Source organism: Cervus elaphus, chromosome 17 (assembly GCF_910594005.1).
Source record: "Cervus elaphus chromosome 17, mCerEla1.1, whole genome shotgun sequence".
NCBI classification, from domain to species: domain Eukaryota; kingdom Metazoa; phylum Chordata; class Mammalia; order Artiodactyla; family Cervidae; genus Cervus; species Cervus elaphus.
This window is the reverse complement of record NC_057831.1, coordinates 41339038-41355666: the sequence shown is the minus strand read 5'-3', so window position 1 is coordinate 41355666 and position 16629 is coordinate 41339038. Positions and strand designations below refer to the sequence as shown.

The window sequence follows — 16629 nt, the reverse complement described above, 5'->3', positions numbered from 1 at the left end:
CTATTTTTAAAAGTTAAAGTAAGTGTTAACCTCCCAGTGGAGTCTGACTCTGCGACCCCATGGACTGTAGCCCACCAGGCTCCTCTGTCCATGGCATTTCCCAGGCAAGAATACTGGAGCAGGTGGGTTGTCATTCCCTTCTCTAAGGGATCTTTCTGACCTAGGGATTGAACACAGATCTCCAGTACTGCAGACAGATTCTTTACTGCCTGAGCCAACAGAAAATCAGGTATTAAAAGGCCTTGCAAAATGGTTTTCTTCTTCTCAGCCGCCAAGATAGCAGAAGCTTTGGCTTTCTTCCCATGCTCTGACCCCTCCAAACACAATTCCACATGCAGGACAAATAACGGTACTAATGAGGACAATGATAATGATAATTATAGCGACTGTCATCAGGGCAGTAGTTACAGTAATGGTGACTGATATTTATCATGTGCTTATTTTGTGATAGGTGCTGTTTTGAATACTTTTTTGCTTTAAGTATTTGTTAAAACCACCCCATGAGGGAAATGTTATTACTGTTTTCCTCATTCAGGTTAAATAAAATTGCCCAAGACCAGGTAGTTGGTAAATGTGGAAGCCAGGATGGGAACCTAGATAGTGTGATGACAGAGCCCAAACCCCCAATAACAGAGCATTGCCAGCTCACATAAGACAGACTCGGTCCAGTCCAGAAATTTCTACCCTCTACTCTCCAGGATCCTCCTCTCTCAATAGCTTCTGACTTCCTTCCTCCCTTTCCATGTAGGCTGGATCTTGGATAAGGACTCCTAGCTGCTTACTAGAGAATTTAAAAAAAAAAAAAATATATATATATATATATATATATATATTTCCAATGCAGTAGCATCAATTCATAGAATTATGCTTTTTACTTTCTTCTCTCAGAATGTTAAATTTCAAAATTCTCTGGTTCATTCCCCAACCTGTGCACAGATTTGCTCAATGTCTAAATCCCCAGTGATAGTTCAGGAGGCAGATTCTCCCTGCTGGCTTTCAGGAAAGTTAGTAAAAAGAAGAACACTTTTTTCTTTTTATTTAGCTGTTAACATATTAAACCGTTATTTCAGTTAGCTTAGTTTTTATAAGGAATTGTATTTTCTTTTATGTGACTGAGTGTCCTCAACCATCTTAACTGTTCAGATGCCCTAAGAATTACTCTCTTACAGTTTCCTTTTCTTTCAATCTTCTCTTGACTTTGGACCAGAAAATGGACTTGAAATTTCAGTACACTGTAACTAGTAAAGATGTTTGCACATTTTCTCACATGGCTTTTGGTGAAAATTACCAAGACCACCTTAGGATCATTTTGATTACTGTTACCACACCACTGATATATTTGGTAACCTTGTGACTGCATGATGTGACTTCATTAAGAAATCCTTCATTTGTCATCGTGGGGGAAAAATTACTCTTGAGTTATCTTCCCTGCAACAGAGATGGCGGTAACCACTAACTTCTGTATAGTCTAGTACAATTTAAAGGGCGTTCACATGCTTTTGATTCCTCAAACAATATTGAAAAATAGGGATTATTATCATTTTGTTTTATAAATAAAATCAGGAATCAAGAGATTAAGCGACATGTTTTCTGTAGTGGAACCAGGACTCAAAACTATTTTTTTTCTGAGTTTAATCTCCTTCACTATGCCACAGGCTTGGATTCACTAGCATTAGGATATTTTCTGGGATTTTATACCACCATTGATATTTGGGTCTGTGATCATATTTTACAAATGACATAAACCACTCTTTGTTACCACTGACATTTTACCTTATGCTACTGCTATTTTCAGCTACAGAATGCCAGATGGAAAAGTGATCTTGTTACTCATTACTCAGGAACAGCAATAACTATGGAATGAAAACTAGCTTCAGACTGCCAACAACCAGTAGCTCTTATTACAGGTCTAAGAAATTCATCCCATTGCCTGTGAGTAGGACATTGAATTTCCATGATCAAAAACATAGTATTCTTTTCAATGTATGGAATACTTTTCTTGCCAATTACATTCAATTTTATGTCATTTTTGCTCTGTATTTAAACCCACCCATTTGTCCTCATATCTGTAAGCAGAATATACAAAGTTTAATGTCCTGAATTCTCACTTTTGCAAATTCCAGACTTTATGACTTTGAAATTACTGAAAATAATGACTGCATGTGGTAGAATAACAATAAAACATCTTCATGAAAAATAACTTACATTTGAAAGCAATTAAAATTTGTAAAGTATTATGTGCTTTTATTTAATCCCTATAATACTCCTATGAGTAGGCAAGGGAAATATTTTTTAAGCTCAATTTATAGATGCTGAACAGAGGCACAGATATAAGAAGTGACTTATCCAAATCCATTCAGCTATCAGGTATCAGAGTGGAAAAATCAAATGGAAATGTGATTTAGAGGAAAAACTGAGAATTTGACAGTAGCCCTGTAAAGTTGTAGGAGCCTATTATATATCTAAGAGGAGTTTTATATAAATCCTGAGATGTCCAGGGCATAGAGATGAAATTGGGAGTTTTTAGGATATTGCTGGGTTTTAAAGCTATAAGCCCGGATGAGGTCATCAAGAGGATAAGTAAAGACAGAAAAAGAATGAGAGATGAACTGAACCCTGAGGCGCTCCAACATTCAGAGGTAGGAAAATAACAAAGAACCAGCAAAGAAGAATACTCAGAGGTACTGAGTGGAAAAACAGTAAATTGTATCCTGAAAGATAAGAAAACTTTTATAAGGAAAAGACGTGGTCAGCTGATACAATATGCCAAGTAAGATAAGGACTGAAATTTATATCTTATATATAGTGATGCAGCGGTCATTATGGACTTTACTAAGAGAAGTTTTAGATTAGAATAAATTCAAGAGAGTATGAGAGGAGGCGAACTGGACACAACAAATATAAACAATTCTACTGTAAAATAAAGGGTGGAGACTAAGGGTCTAAAGACTAAGTCTAAGGAATCTTTGCTCTTTACCTGAAGCTTAACTGATCTGTTAGTCCTCAGTGGATAAAGTCAGTCAGGGATTTTGGTATCACTGATGACGTGAACCGCAAGTGCTAGGAAGGGAGAATGATTAAAGGCATCACTTTTCTCTCCTGGGGAAATCTCTGTAAGCCCTGGAGAATAAGGTGTCCATAGTTGCCTCTAACTTGTCAGTTATAATCTCTCCTTGGCAGGGCCTGGAGTTGAAGACAGTATTACTGAGAGTAATTTCTTGATCTCAGCAATAATGGAAAAGAAAAAAGTGGGGAGAGGAGGGTAAAGTTGAAAACCTGAGAGCAAGTAGAATTATAATACACAAAAGTAAAATATAAGTTAATGAGTGATGGAAAGTTAAGACCTGTTTTGTATCTTACTCTTTTTCAGTAGATATCTGTAGGTATTTCTTAAACGAAGTAATGAAGTAAAGTTGTTAGTAGATTAGATGTTCAACAAATATATCTTTTTCCAGGACCTCTGCACCTACATTCTCCCTCAGATCCTTTGTCTCCGGTATATCTGACAAAATATTTGAAATGAAGAGGAATGTGTGGTAGATTTGCAAGTCATCATAGAAGGATGAGTGTTTATAACAGAACGATAGAGAAGGGAAAACCAACTTGTTAGTAGCCCTTGATCTGTTTTTGTTTGGGGGGGATTAAAAAAAAAGATTCAGGGGGGTTACATAATTTATTTGCTCAAGTTCTGTGCTTTCTGATTCTCAGTGTATCATTCTTTCAATCAATTATACTGCAGTATGAAAAGTCCTGTGCATTAGATGGACTCTAGTGAATGGACAATGGGGAAAGGGAAATTGAGAAAGGCCTTGTAAACAAGGGCAGATGGAAGCCCCTGAAGTGCTAAGAATAATTTAAATTTGATACAGAAGGTGACAGGCAGCCCTGGAGGTTTGAGAAACGGAAACATGCAGTCAAAACTATGAGCACGGAAGATTATTTTGACAGCCTTTGGTACTGATCTGAAATTTCATATTTTAAAACAGTTTTTGAGGCCTTGGGGAATATATTTTATATCCCTTGATTTATAAAAATATTTCTACTATTACATAAATTGCTATATATTCTAGGAATCAGACTCTTTGTTTTGATTTGTTTTGCTTTGTTTCAGGAGGTCATGCAATTGAGTTATGTGACAGATACTTATTAGCTCAAACCCAATCATCTCATTTGGCTCAGCATAATTTTCACAATATAAAAATGATTTGGGTATTTATTCAAGTTAAATAGAGATGTATGATTCCATCAAGTTAATTATTAGCATGAAAGAAAAAAAATGAAAGTGTGATAGTGTTTAAATTGCAGATGTGTTAATACAGAATAATTGCATTGACTGAAAATGAGCAGTTCCATCAGGCAGACACTGAATTTTTTTCCCCTACCAGAGTCAACACTGAATGTCTTTTAATACACTGGAAAATTACTGGGCAGAGTTGAAATAACAAAGCAATCACTGCAGGCTTTGTTTAAAATTCCTCTAGAGAATAAGACAAATAAAATGATTACAGTGATTTGAGTAGTTGGAATTTTATATATATTCACTTAGAAAAACAATATCCCAATTAGTTGACAATTGGTAGCTTCTGTTATTTCCTGAAATGGTTTCTGCGTTAAGATTATTGATCTGTACTTCTATTCAGTAGGTTACCTGAGAGAAGGTTATTCTCATTATAATGAACACATGCAAAGGTTGTACTTATAAATATACCTATTTTACTATTTCAAATTTATGATCTAAATGTGTGACCCATATAGGAAATTATATTGCTTGTACTATTAACATTACTGCAACAATATTATGTTGAATATTAGTGAATTTGGAAGCTTTATTTTCTTCCAATATAGTTGTCTTGGCTAGGGTTCTGAATTTAATGCTTTCATTTTTCTCTGTAATTTCAGTAGAGAAATAAGTAAGTTCACTGGATTTTCCAACATAAGTGTTTGAAAACTCTAAGTGTGGATTGTGATTTTCTGAAGAGAAGCATGTTAGAGTTAGAAGTGGTCAAGATACATGCTTATAAAGTGAAATGGATATACTGTGAAATGAATACCCTGTCACCAAGTCTATTAGATACATGCTTCCTCTCTAATGAAACATCAAACAAATGCTGCCTTAATCAAGTAGACCTTAAATTCCTCTCACACCAAGAAGTTTGGAAGTAGTTTTGTGGATCAACCATGTTGAGCCATGATTTGGTATCTCTTGTATCTTTTATTCATGCTCACAAGACAAATGCCTCAAGTCCAGGCATAATATCCGAGCTCAAAGCAAGGAGAAGGAAGAAGGGGCATGTCAGCTCTGAGCTTATCAGTCCCATTTATCAGAAAGCTCCTGATTTACCAGTAATCTAGCAGACTGCAGATTATATCCCATTGGCTCGAACTGTATCATGTGACCATCTCAACATGCAAGGGTGTCTGGGAAGATGTCATTTTCACAGTTTTTCTAGTGGAGGCAGGCAAGGCAGTGAGTTTGGGAATGAGCATTCCTTAATTAGTCAGCCAACCATGTCTGGGACAGTTAGTGGGTTAGATGAAAGAATTTCAAACCCAGGGTTTCATTGGTGTGCTATACCTAATTCTGTTTAAGATTCCTCTAGAACTTAGGAGTAGATTTATTAATTCAGATATGCGTGAACATGGCCTTAAAGTAGTAGCTACTCCCCTACAAGATACAAGAGTCACCAGCAAGTCTAGGTCAGGTCAGGGTGCAGACTTCCCTCTTTTGGTTTCTTTCTCCTCTTTTGATCATTTCTAGTATTTCACTTAACTTGGCTATATCCCTGGAGTTCTGAAATCTTGTTTTTGTTCTAAAAAGCAATGTTCTCTAAGTTATAGCCTCATATGTGTATTTAAAATTAGCATAAACATGTGAAACATCTATAATTAATAAAATTCCTACATAAATGAACCTCAATTTGAATTTATATTACTTGCATGTCCACATTAGTTTAAATATCTACTTATGGTATTTCACTAATAGTTTATAACTACCTTTCTCATTTTTTCATATAACCATCTAGGTCCTTTATGAAAATCCCCTGGTTTTTTTCATATACAATATTGGTAACTCAATTGTGCATATACCACCTCACTCACATTTACAACTAGCCATCCTTGAAAACAGAAAGTCCAAAAAAACATATTTGAGTCATACTTTTGCACAGAAATTATTATTATATGCATTTTTATGCTAAACGTTTTATAGAAATGACAAAAATTCTGCCTTGATTTAAGTTTAAAAAATCATGTCTCTACACATACTACATAAAGCTAACTTTACACTCACTTACTAAACAACAGCATATTACATAAAAGTATGTTTGGAATACTTAGAGAACTTTTGCTCTAGAAAAGAAATACTGACTTCACCAGCACCAAAATGGCCTCATCATATCTCCTTCCTTGGGCCTTATTTGAGCTTTGAGGTACAAGTAACCTGCTTTTGGCAGGTCATCTTCAATCAGAGGGCTAAACAGATAAGTTTAAGATAGAAAAACTTTGCTTTTAGGTGAACAAACACTTTGAAAATGTCTGGCAAGGAGCACTGTCTATTAAGAGCAGCTCAAGAGCAGAATGTCTCATCATCATAAAAAAGACTCTGGAAGCCTATTGTCAGATAACAGAGTTAACAAGTATGAACAAAAATAACAAGAGCATAAAATTTAATCAGCGCTCTTCTTCAGACCACTAACCAAACAAATACACACACACACTGAGCCATTTGTAAAATAAAAAGACATAAAAGCTTAAGTTCCATTGACTTCATGTTGACTAATCACTTTAGCCACAGAAGCTTTAATTAAAAGAAGATTGAAAGTAATGAAAGCTTTATCAGCCCTTTTTGTTACAAAGGAGTTAGCATTACTTTGCTGTCTTGCTAGCAATCCTATCGCTGAGAATTTAGTTAAGCCACTTTGAAAGATCCATAATACCTTTATGTATATACATCAACTTGCCCTATAGCTGGAAACAGTTCTATAACACACGGTAGGAAGTTAGGTTAATGGGATCTGAAGCATCCACAATTACTGAGCCCCAGGAAGTAGATTTAAGGTGGTGCTCCCTGAAATTCTAAAGGTTAAGCAAAACTGCCTCCAGGGCTTAGGAGAAGGGAGAGAGAAACTGGGAAGAGGAACAACTGCCTGGTGAGCCCAAGGTTCCAGAATCCTTGCTTTTGAATTCCCTGGAGATCTCTTTCAGAACTGTGTTGTCTAATTTGGTTTCTATAAAAGATTTTGTTTGAAGGAAGTGTGTTTTGTTTTAAAATGTTTGTCTGTTGTTGAAAACAATTGTGCCAAGGGAAAACAGATAGAAGAAAAAAAAAAAAAAGGCCTGAGAAACTATTGTGAGACACAGTGAAACCACCCATTATCCTATGCTTTATTTTAAAATACAAGAAAACAGCACCTAAGAGAGAAAATTCAGTCCAGTAAGTTATGACTAAGCATCTCCATTGCCTAACACTAAGATGTTCAGGATATGAGACAAAATAAGTAATTTATGAAGGGACTGAGGTAGGAAGAACACTGCACTTAAATTGGAAATTTGGTTTCCTCTACTGACTCCACCTGAAGGATTGGAGGCCGTAGTCACTTGTCTTAGAAGTGACTTGTCAGAGTTATTGTTGAGCACCTGCTATGTGCCAGGCACTCTGCCATGTCCTGAGGATTCAACAGTAAGATAAATATGATCAGGCTTCCCTTATGGCTCAGTTGGTAAAGAATCCGCCTGCAGTGCAGGAGACCCTGGTTCGATTCCTGGGTTGGGAAGATCCCCTGGAGAAGGGGCAGGCTACCCACTCCAGTATTCTGGCCTGGAGAATTCCATGGACTATACAGTACCATGGGGTCGCAAAGAGTCAGACACAACTGAGCGACTTTCACTTTCACTTTAAGTGTGATCTCTGCTGTCCTGCCCCGAAAGAACTCAGAATAGTAGTAGTCCCTGAAGAGTAAACCAGGAACCATTTATTAGGTAATTGACCTGGGCCCAGCAATGTTCCAAGCACTTTTATAAGGATTAGTTTTTAAATCTTCATGGCAATCCCACTAGGTACATAAATATGTGGATTCCCATCTTATAGGTATGGAAATGAGGCGCAGATCAGTTCAATAACTTGCCTTCAAAGTGCAGAGACGTCTCTGAGCTTAGTTCCTGGGATTCTTTTGAAAACCCTGAATGTAGTAGATAGAGAAGGAAATAGTAGTGGTTTTGTGAGTGCATGTTGGAAGTGGTGTTCTGTGCAAGTGTGAATAATTGTTAAATCAAGGAAAGATAAATGAATCAAAAGTTAAATAAGTCATGAGCCCACACACCACAGCTACTGAAGCCCATGTGCCCTAGAGCCTGTGCTCCACAAGAGAAACCACCATGATGAGAAGCCAACACACCACAGCTAGAAAGTAGCCCCCAGTCACCACAACAAGAGGAAGCCCCCACACAGCAACAAAGGCCCAGCACAGCCAAAAATAAATAATGCAATTTTTAAACAGTTAAATAAGTCACAATTGGAAGTGTTTGCCTCACCCAAAATGTAAAGATGCAAGCAAAATACAGGGTTGTGGAGGAACCACCTCCAGCTTCTAGAATATAAGTAATTTCTTATGAAGTATTCCTGAGTCATCAGAGTCCCTTCTGGATTAAATACTGGTAGGAAGGAAATTAAGAGCCAGGTATTTCTCAGGCTCTGACTATATAAATCTCATCCTCCAAGCCAGCAAGACGATCCAGTTGTAGCTACATATGATTTTCATAACATTGAGTTCACCTATGCCAAGAAAGAAATGGAGCTGGGTATCAGGAATGAACCAATGAACCCCCTTTGAGGTACAGGGTGAAAATGTACTATCCAAATGATTTCACTTATGTTCTAGAAATAAGCCATTGGGCATTGTCAAGATCCAGTAGCAAGAAGATGCTTGAGGGCTAGGCCTTTCCCTTCTCTGCTTGAGTCTGGATTTTGTCCCGCTATTCCATCTAAAATCTGTTCTGGTCAAAGCCTATTTGCAGAAATTGTGTTTGTATATAGAAGCAGATTAGAATAACTTAAAGGTCAATGGCAAAGCTGAAATATTTCCAGTGTTAAACACAGCACTTGAAAGAAGACATCCTCCATAATAATGTGCCTGAAAACATCTGAGGTTAGAAATTGTTTTAATTTCGCTAGTGGGGGAGAAGAAAAATCTTGTCCATATTTGTGATTGTGGTATAGCTTCTAGAAAATGTGCCCTTTGTTACAACATGAAAACAGACATTTTAGAAATGTGCTATCCACTGTCACTCTTCAATTAACTTCTATTCATTCTGCCAGCAAGAAATGGTGTTCAGCCCATTAAAAATAAGAGGCTTCCTTTTCTTTCCCCTTTGCCATTATTGATATTGTTAATCATTTTAATTAGTGGCTTCCCATGATTCCAATCAAGGCCAATTAGACTCAAACCCGATAAACAATGACGAGGTGAAAACAGCAGCTCAAAACATGGATTAATCTCACCAGTACAAAGTGGAAGTAGCTGCATTTTAAATTGCTTCTATTCACCTCTAAACAATGGCATTTCCTGGTCCTACTGACTATAATGGCATTAGGTAGCTTATGTGAAATGTAATCTATAACCATACCTTTCAAAGATTTTTACCCTCTATGCTGCTTCAGACAGCATTTTTGTTTGTCCAGGTATTCTCCATCATGCCCTGGTTTAGAGTTTTCTACACCAGCTACCAAATCAGTTTAAATTATTTGCACTTTCCTTTTCCACCTCCCCTGCTGTGTGCCTATTTCCCTGCCTTTCTCCGCCCTTACAAAAATCCATTCTCCATTAGCAAAGAATAATTCCCATTCTCAGTGATATTATAGGAAAGTGACAGTGTTAAGTCATTCAGTCGTGTCTGACTCTTTGCAACCCCATGGACTATAGCCTCCGTCCATGAAATCCTCCAGGCAAGAATACCAGAGTGGGTAGCCATTCCGTTCTCTAGGGGATCTTTCCAACCCAGGGATCAATCCAGGGTCTCCTGCATTGCAGGCGTGTTCTTTACCATCTGATCCACCAGGGAAGCCTGATATTTTAGAAGTTCAATACATATAGTTTCGGGCAACCATAATATATTTATCCAAATATAGTGTTAAATTATTTTCATAAGACACTTTTCATTTAATTCCCTCAACAACTCTATGACATAGTTATTACCGTTAGCCCCATTTTACGGATGATAAAACTGAGATTTCAGGTAACTTTAATAAGCCAGGAAAAGTTAGACTGAGGATGTAAACTCAGTTCTATATTGTTCCAGAGCTCAAGCATGAACTCTTATGTTCAGACTTGCACTGGTCTTTACTTAAAAAAAGAATCAGGACCGTCAGTTGGAAAATGTCCAAACACTAAAACTTTTGGAAAATATCCAAACACTAAAACTTTGCCATTAATCTTTCTTAGAATGGCTGCAATGAATTGTATTATTTTTTTTAATAAAAATTGCATCACCTAATCCAACCCATCCTCACTTCTGTAAACATAGTTGCCAAGTGACATAGTACATACCATCTTTTAGACAAGCCAAGGAAACTTTTTCAGTACTCTAAGGTCTACACAGTAGACAGTTTTTTTAAAGTATAGTTGGTTTACAAAAACTTTGGAATGCTCCATGAACGTGTGTGTCACCCTTGTATCGGGGCCATGCTAATCTTCTCTGTATCATTCCAATTTTGGTATGTGTGCTTTCAAAGCAAGCACAATAGTAGACAATTTGGATCCCTTGGAAACTATTCAGACATAACATGGGTATATATCTTATCACTTCAAAACTTCATGATTCCTCTATTTTAAATGTGTGACAGGAAACAGCCTAGAAAGCAAAGCTGAATTTGCATCATGGTTGTAACATTTACTGCCTGAGGTGTCTTAAGCAGGTTACTTACCTTTTCTGAGTTTAAGGCCTTTGGGATATAGAAATAATAAAAATGAATGAATTTAACCCAGAAAATGGCCATTATAAAATTTACCTTGCATTTAAAAAAAATTTTTAAAGAATCACCTGAAATACATGTCTAAATGTGCCTGACCTGTAACTGTTTCTTAATAAACAGTGGTATTAGTTATTACCATTTATGTATCTCACATAATGTGTAAAGCATATAATGATATTTTTATACAGAAGCAGGTGGACAGTAGGTTTCAGTTAGGCAGAGTATCCAGAAGTAGTATAGCCTGTAACAAAAATCCAACCGAAGGGACTCAGATTAGAAAGGAAATTGATTGCAGTAGAGCATTAATCTGGTTACTGGAGATAAAGTAGAAGGCTGAGCTTGACTGAAAAGAGCAAGGTAATTAAGACAGCAATTACTAACACTCAAAAGCATTTGTATCAGTCAGCTATTGGCACAATAATGCTGAAAAACAACTCCAAATACAATGCTTACAAGAATAATTATTCTGACTTATTTTGCCTTGTCTAAAATGGGCTCAGCTATATCTCTGCTTCATAATGTGGGTCAGCTAGCCTTGGCTAAAGACTGGAGATTCAGTTTAGATCCGTTCTATGAATTTTTGTTGTGATGCTCAGGCTTAAAAAGCAGCAGTTTTTAGAGAATGTTTTCTTTTCATAGGAAATCACTAAGTCATAACAGGAAAAGCTCATTTATATAGGTACATTTTAAGCTTCAGCTTTCATCAGATCTTCTAATATCTAGTTTGGCTAAAGCAAATTACATGGTTTCATATAGTGAATTATACTCAGCTCACCATCAGACAATAAATAATATGGACAGACAATTTTATTACAGGGGAATGAAAAACTACCATCAGTAAATTAATCTAGCATACAAAACTGAGAAATTGCTAAACCTTTCAGTTATTCATCTAGAGATTCTCCTGCCTGTTTTGCAGACCTGTTCTAGAATTTAGACCTGAAACTTCAGATTGGTTTGGGAGATGTCAATTCTGGAAACTGGATGAAAATTGCATGAGTAAAAGAACAAATCAGCCTGACTGTGACTGTGGTTGAAGTATTTGACCTGATCCATGTACTCTTCTGTTTGTGGTATGCCCTACTCTCAGATGCTTTGCTTTGGTTCTTAAGGTTTCCTTTGTTTGCTTTTATCAAGGATGCTGGTACACATTAATAGAGCTGTTGATTACATATTTATTTGCTTTCCTAAATTTTTCTTTTCTCTAGGAACTTCATGTCTAACTATTCATTTTCCATTTCTTGAGTTGCATTTGTACAGAATGCAGAAAAAATCAGTTGCTTCATCACTGTCTTGGGCTTTTTCCCGACTGACTAATTTGAACAGTGATAATGAAGATTTGATAAGATTTTATCTCCTTATTTTGTGCTTATGAATTGATGCACTCTTTGCTGCTGCTAAGTCACTTCAGTCGTGTCTGACTCTGTGTGACCCCATAGACATCAGCCCACCAGGCTCCCCCGTCCCTGGGATTCTCCAGGCAAGAACACTGGAGTGGGTTGCCATTTCCTTCTCCAATGAGTGAAAGTGAAAAGTGAAAGTTAAGTCGCTGAGTCGTGTCCGATTCTTAGCGACCCCATGGACTGCAGCCTACCAGGCTTCTCAATCCATGGGATTTTCCAGGCAAGAGTACTGGAGTGAGGTGCCATTGCCTTCTCCGATAGAGCTGTTAAAATATCATCCCTTGTTATACATTTACAGTGCATATCTTCCCCCAAAATCAATGTATGTGGAATCAATTCTAATTTAATTGTTTTTCAGGTACCATTATGTTTGTTAAATTGAGATGTTTTCTTATGGTCAAAACATGAGAAGCAACTTAGACTAAGTTTTGTTGGGAATTTCTGCTGGCTCTTGGGAGAAATGACTGTGATTATTTCATTGTGTAGCTTGAGCCTAATCTAGACTTCTGAGTTTGCTTAGAATTATGCATTCTCACTTGGCATAATGCCTTCTTCATATAGTTTTCTCCCGCAGTAACTGAGGACAATCTCCCTGCTTTAAGATTTCTATGCTCCTTTATTACAAATGTATGTATGTAATAAACATCCAACCAGTCCATCCTAAAGGAAATCAGTCCTGAATATTCACTGGAAGGAGTGATGCTGAAGCTGAAACTCCAATACTTTGGCCACCTGATGCAAAGAACTGACTCACTTGAAAAGACCCTGATGCTGGGAAAGATTGAAGGCAGGAGGAGAAGGGGACGCCAGAGGATGAGATGGTTGGATGGCATCACCAACTCAATGGACATGAATTTGAGTAAGCTCCGGGAGCTGGTGATGGACAGGGAAGCCTGGCATGCTGCAGTCCATGGGGTCGCAAAGAGTCGGACGTGACTGAGTGACTGAACTGAACTGAAACATGGGCTTCCCAGGTGGCTCAGTGGTAAAGAGCCCACCTGCCAATGCAGAAGGCCAGGAGACACAGGTTCAACCCCTGAATCAGGAAGATTCCCTGGAGAAGGAAATGGCAACCCACTCCAGTATTCTTGCCTGGAAAATCCCATAGACAGAGGGGCATGGTGAGTTACAGTCCATGGGGTAGCAAAGAATCTGACACAACTTAGCAACCAAACAACATGTGTGTGTGTGTGTATACACTTTTATATCACTGTGAATGAATTATGAATATTCTTTTATCTCAGTTCCCTAATTCACTTATGAGAATAATATGGTAGGTACAAAGCATTTATTTATATGTGCCCAGTACTTACAGTTAAATAACATTTTATGAAATGACTGTTATGGTGCACTCCAAACCACAATGAATAAACTTTATATGATCAAGACTTCAAACATTAGTCACACTATTTTTGTAAGTTTTCCTATTGTATTTCTTACTACTCTGAGAAAGTGGCTTGTAGGCACTAATCTGTCCTAGCAGCTTATAGGTCAATTTTTAATTATGTTAATCAAATGAACATATACAAAATATTAATCTATCTTGAGATTTGATCCCTAGCTAAAGCATTCCCCTATATTTTCTTGAACATTTCCATTCTGCATCATCTTTGTGATGATTCTTGCTCTGTACTTCTCTGGGACTGTATCACTCTTACCTGGTGGTTATCTGAGATACACACGGTACATAATCTATAACAAAATTACCTTTAGGGACCAGTTTTGAATTCATATATGTCTGAATATCATTTTCTGACATCTTATGAATGCATTTCAATATCGTTGTATAGTACATATACATTCATAACCTTTAGTCTGGGAAAAATCAGAGTCAAAGCAAACTAGAGAACTGGTACTCTGGTACCAACTGGTACTCTGGTTGGTACTATGGGGTTAAAAAAAATTACTATTTCAACCATATCCTCTTGTATTTATTGTTTGTTTCTAATTTCACATTTTAGTGGTTGGAATATTCTAGATAGATCTTTCATTTATTTAGAATTTTATTTTTTGTTCTGCACTCAACTTTTTACTGAATTTTTCATAGTTCTCTTTGATATTCTTCTCATCTTCTTACATGCAGTTCTGAATTCTTTGCCCTTCCTTTCCTTGAATTTATTGGGTATCACGGCTCTTATCCTCTGTTCTTAATATATTTTATTAAAGAGATGCTCATGCAAAGTTGACAACAATCTGCCTCATCCTTCATATTTCCTTATATCTAATGAGGTTGTTCTTGTAAGAAGTGCACACCAGAACCACATTCCATTCCGTCTTTTACATTGCTTTGATGCTTTGTTTAAATTTCTTTTGTAAATAATATATTGAATCAGTGCCTTTCTTTTGAAGGTCTTTGAATCTATTTGGAATAGTGTGACTATTTTTATCTTTGACTCCACTTATATTTCATGATCCAATTTAGAAGCAGTATAGTGTATTATAAAGAGCTGGATATACTCAGTCTAAGGGTTTGAATCCTAGGTCAGCCACTTAACTATCTATGTGACCTTGGGTAAATTGCCTTCTGGTTTCCTTTGCATTGCCTTTAACCCTCACAGGCTATTGTGAGGATAAAGAAAAATACCTGACAAATGGTATACCCTTTGTAAACAATGGTTAAATGATGCTGACATCTGCTTGAAGGATAGTCAGAAAATTATCTCTCAGTCATTACCCACAGAATTAATCTGGGGTAAACTGATTTAATTGATGTTCTCTTTAACATCATTGCACTATGCTGCTAATGGTTATGTGGCAGGCTTCCCTGAAAGTAAAAGCAAGACCTCCCTCATACCATGCTGATCTCTTTCTATTTCCATAATAGAATATTGCTGATAGCCTTTTCCCTATCAAGCTCTTATGGATACCTTCCCTTAGAAGAAAAGCCATTCATAAGAGCCTTTACCACTTTGAAATATTTGTGCAAATCATTAAAATATATGCTAGTAAGGATGCATTATGATGCAAGAAGAGGCTACTATGAAGTCATTTTTATTTCAGTTCATTAGGATAAAACATGTGTCAAAAGGGAGATAAATTGTACTAAGTAAAAAAGGCAGCCTGAAAGGAGAGATGAGAAAAGCAAAAAAAAAAAAGAAAAGAAAAAGTTAACTCTACTGAAACTTACTGAGAACATATTTAGTGCAGGATGATGTTTTAGGTTTGTTAGTGGTACCAAAGTGTTTCAGGACTGTCAAGAATGACAATTTTTGTCAGGAGAAAGTCTCATTGAAATGGAAGTTCCTTTCCTAGCCCTCACAGTGACTGAAAAAGGATGGGTGTTGAGTGCATTTTGGGTTGAATGAATGATAGATCAAATGGAAAAGGCTTAATCAATGTTACTTTGGAGGTAGCTGGATTGGAAGAAATGTTAGAAATATTGTTTTGTTAAGAAGAATGGTCAAATAATAAGAGATATGAATTTTAAAAAATTTTTGTTCAGTTTGTGGGTTAAGCAAATAAACTTACAGAATTATAAATGATCAAAATAAAAAAGGGATCTTAGCAGTGATTCTAGTCTACCTTATTTCAGAGGCCAAGTTTAAAATCATGCTAGAAAATATGTGCTTGAATTCCCACCATTTCTACCTTTTATCTTGGCCAATTAGCCAGCAGACATTTAAGGCATTTACCACTTTAAATGATACTTAGATGTTGTCAGTTTGAACTATTTTTATAGGGATCTTATTTGTAAATTGTCTAAATAATACTGTGGATTCCACAATAGCTTCCTCCCACCACTAAATATAATTATGGGTTTCATTTGCTCATGTCAGCTATAGTGGTTTTTGAGGCTACAGGCTGATTTTAATGCTGGCCAAAGCAAGCATAAGTTATATGAATTCTCCTGATGAAAAGATATCAACTTTTATTTCATTGACGTTTATGCCTTATCTCACTGTGACTTATTAGTATCACAGTCACCTAATGTCCCTACTGGACAACTATGTGACTGGCAAAACAATATTACATTTACAAAGGAATGTATACAAGTAAAATCGGAACTCTCTGGTGTGTCTGCTTTAAAAATATTACAGTGCCCCTCTCTGATTCAGAAGCAGTAGCTTGAGAAAATAATAGAGATAGCCCTGTGCTTGTAATAATTGTTTTGGACACCCATTTGTCTGAGTCCTACAGACAGAAAAGCTCACTCAAACACTTCCCAGCACGTTTCTTGCCGTAGGTTACCATATCTGTTGCTGCCAAAAATGGAAAATTATTATTATTCCCCATACCTTAGTTTGGTTTATGCTTATATTA

General features: G+C 36.7%; 1 protein-coding gene and 1 non-coding gene across 4 annotated transcripts in view; one reads left to right on the top strand and one right to left on the bottom strand.

The window, feature by feature from the left end:
- The window catches only part of KCNIP4 (potassium voltage-gated channel interacting protein 4), a 1258052-nt gene that overhangs the window by 551462 nt on the left and 689961 nt on the right, over positions 1–16629 (top strand). The gene's annotated exons all lie outside the window — the stretch shown is intronic.
- Positions 10627–10733, bottom strand: LOC122673637. Its single transcript, XR_006334762.1, has one exon. It is a non-coding gene; the product is annotated as a U6 spliceosomal RNA (small nuclear RNA).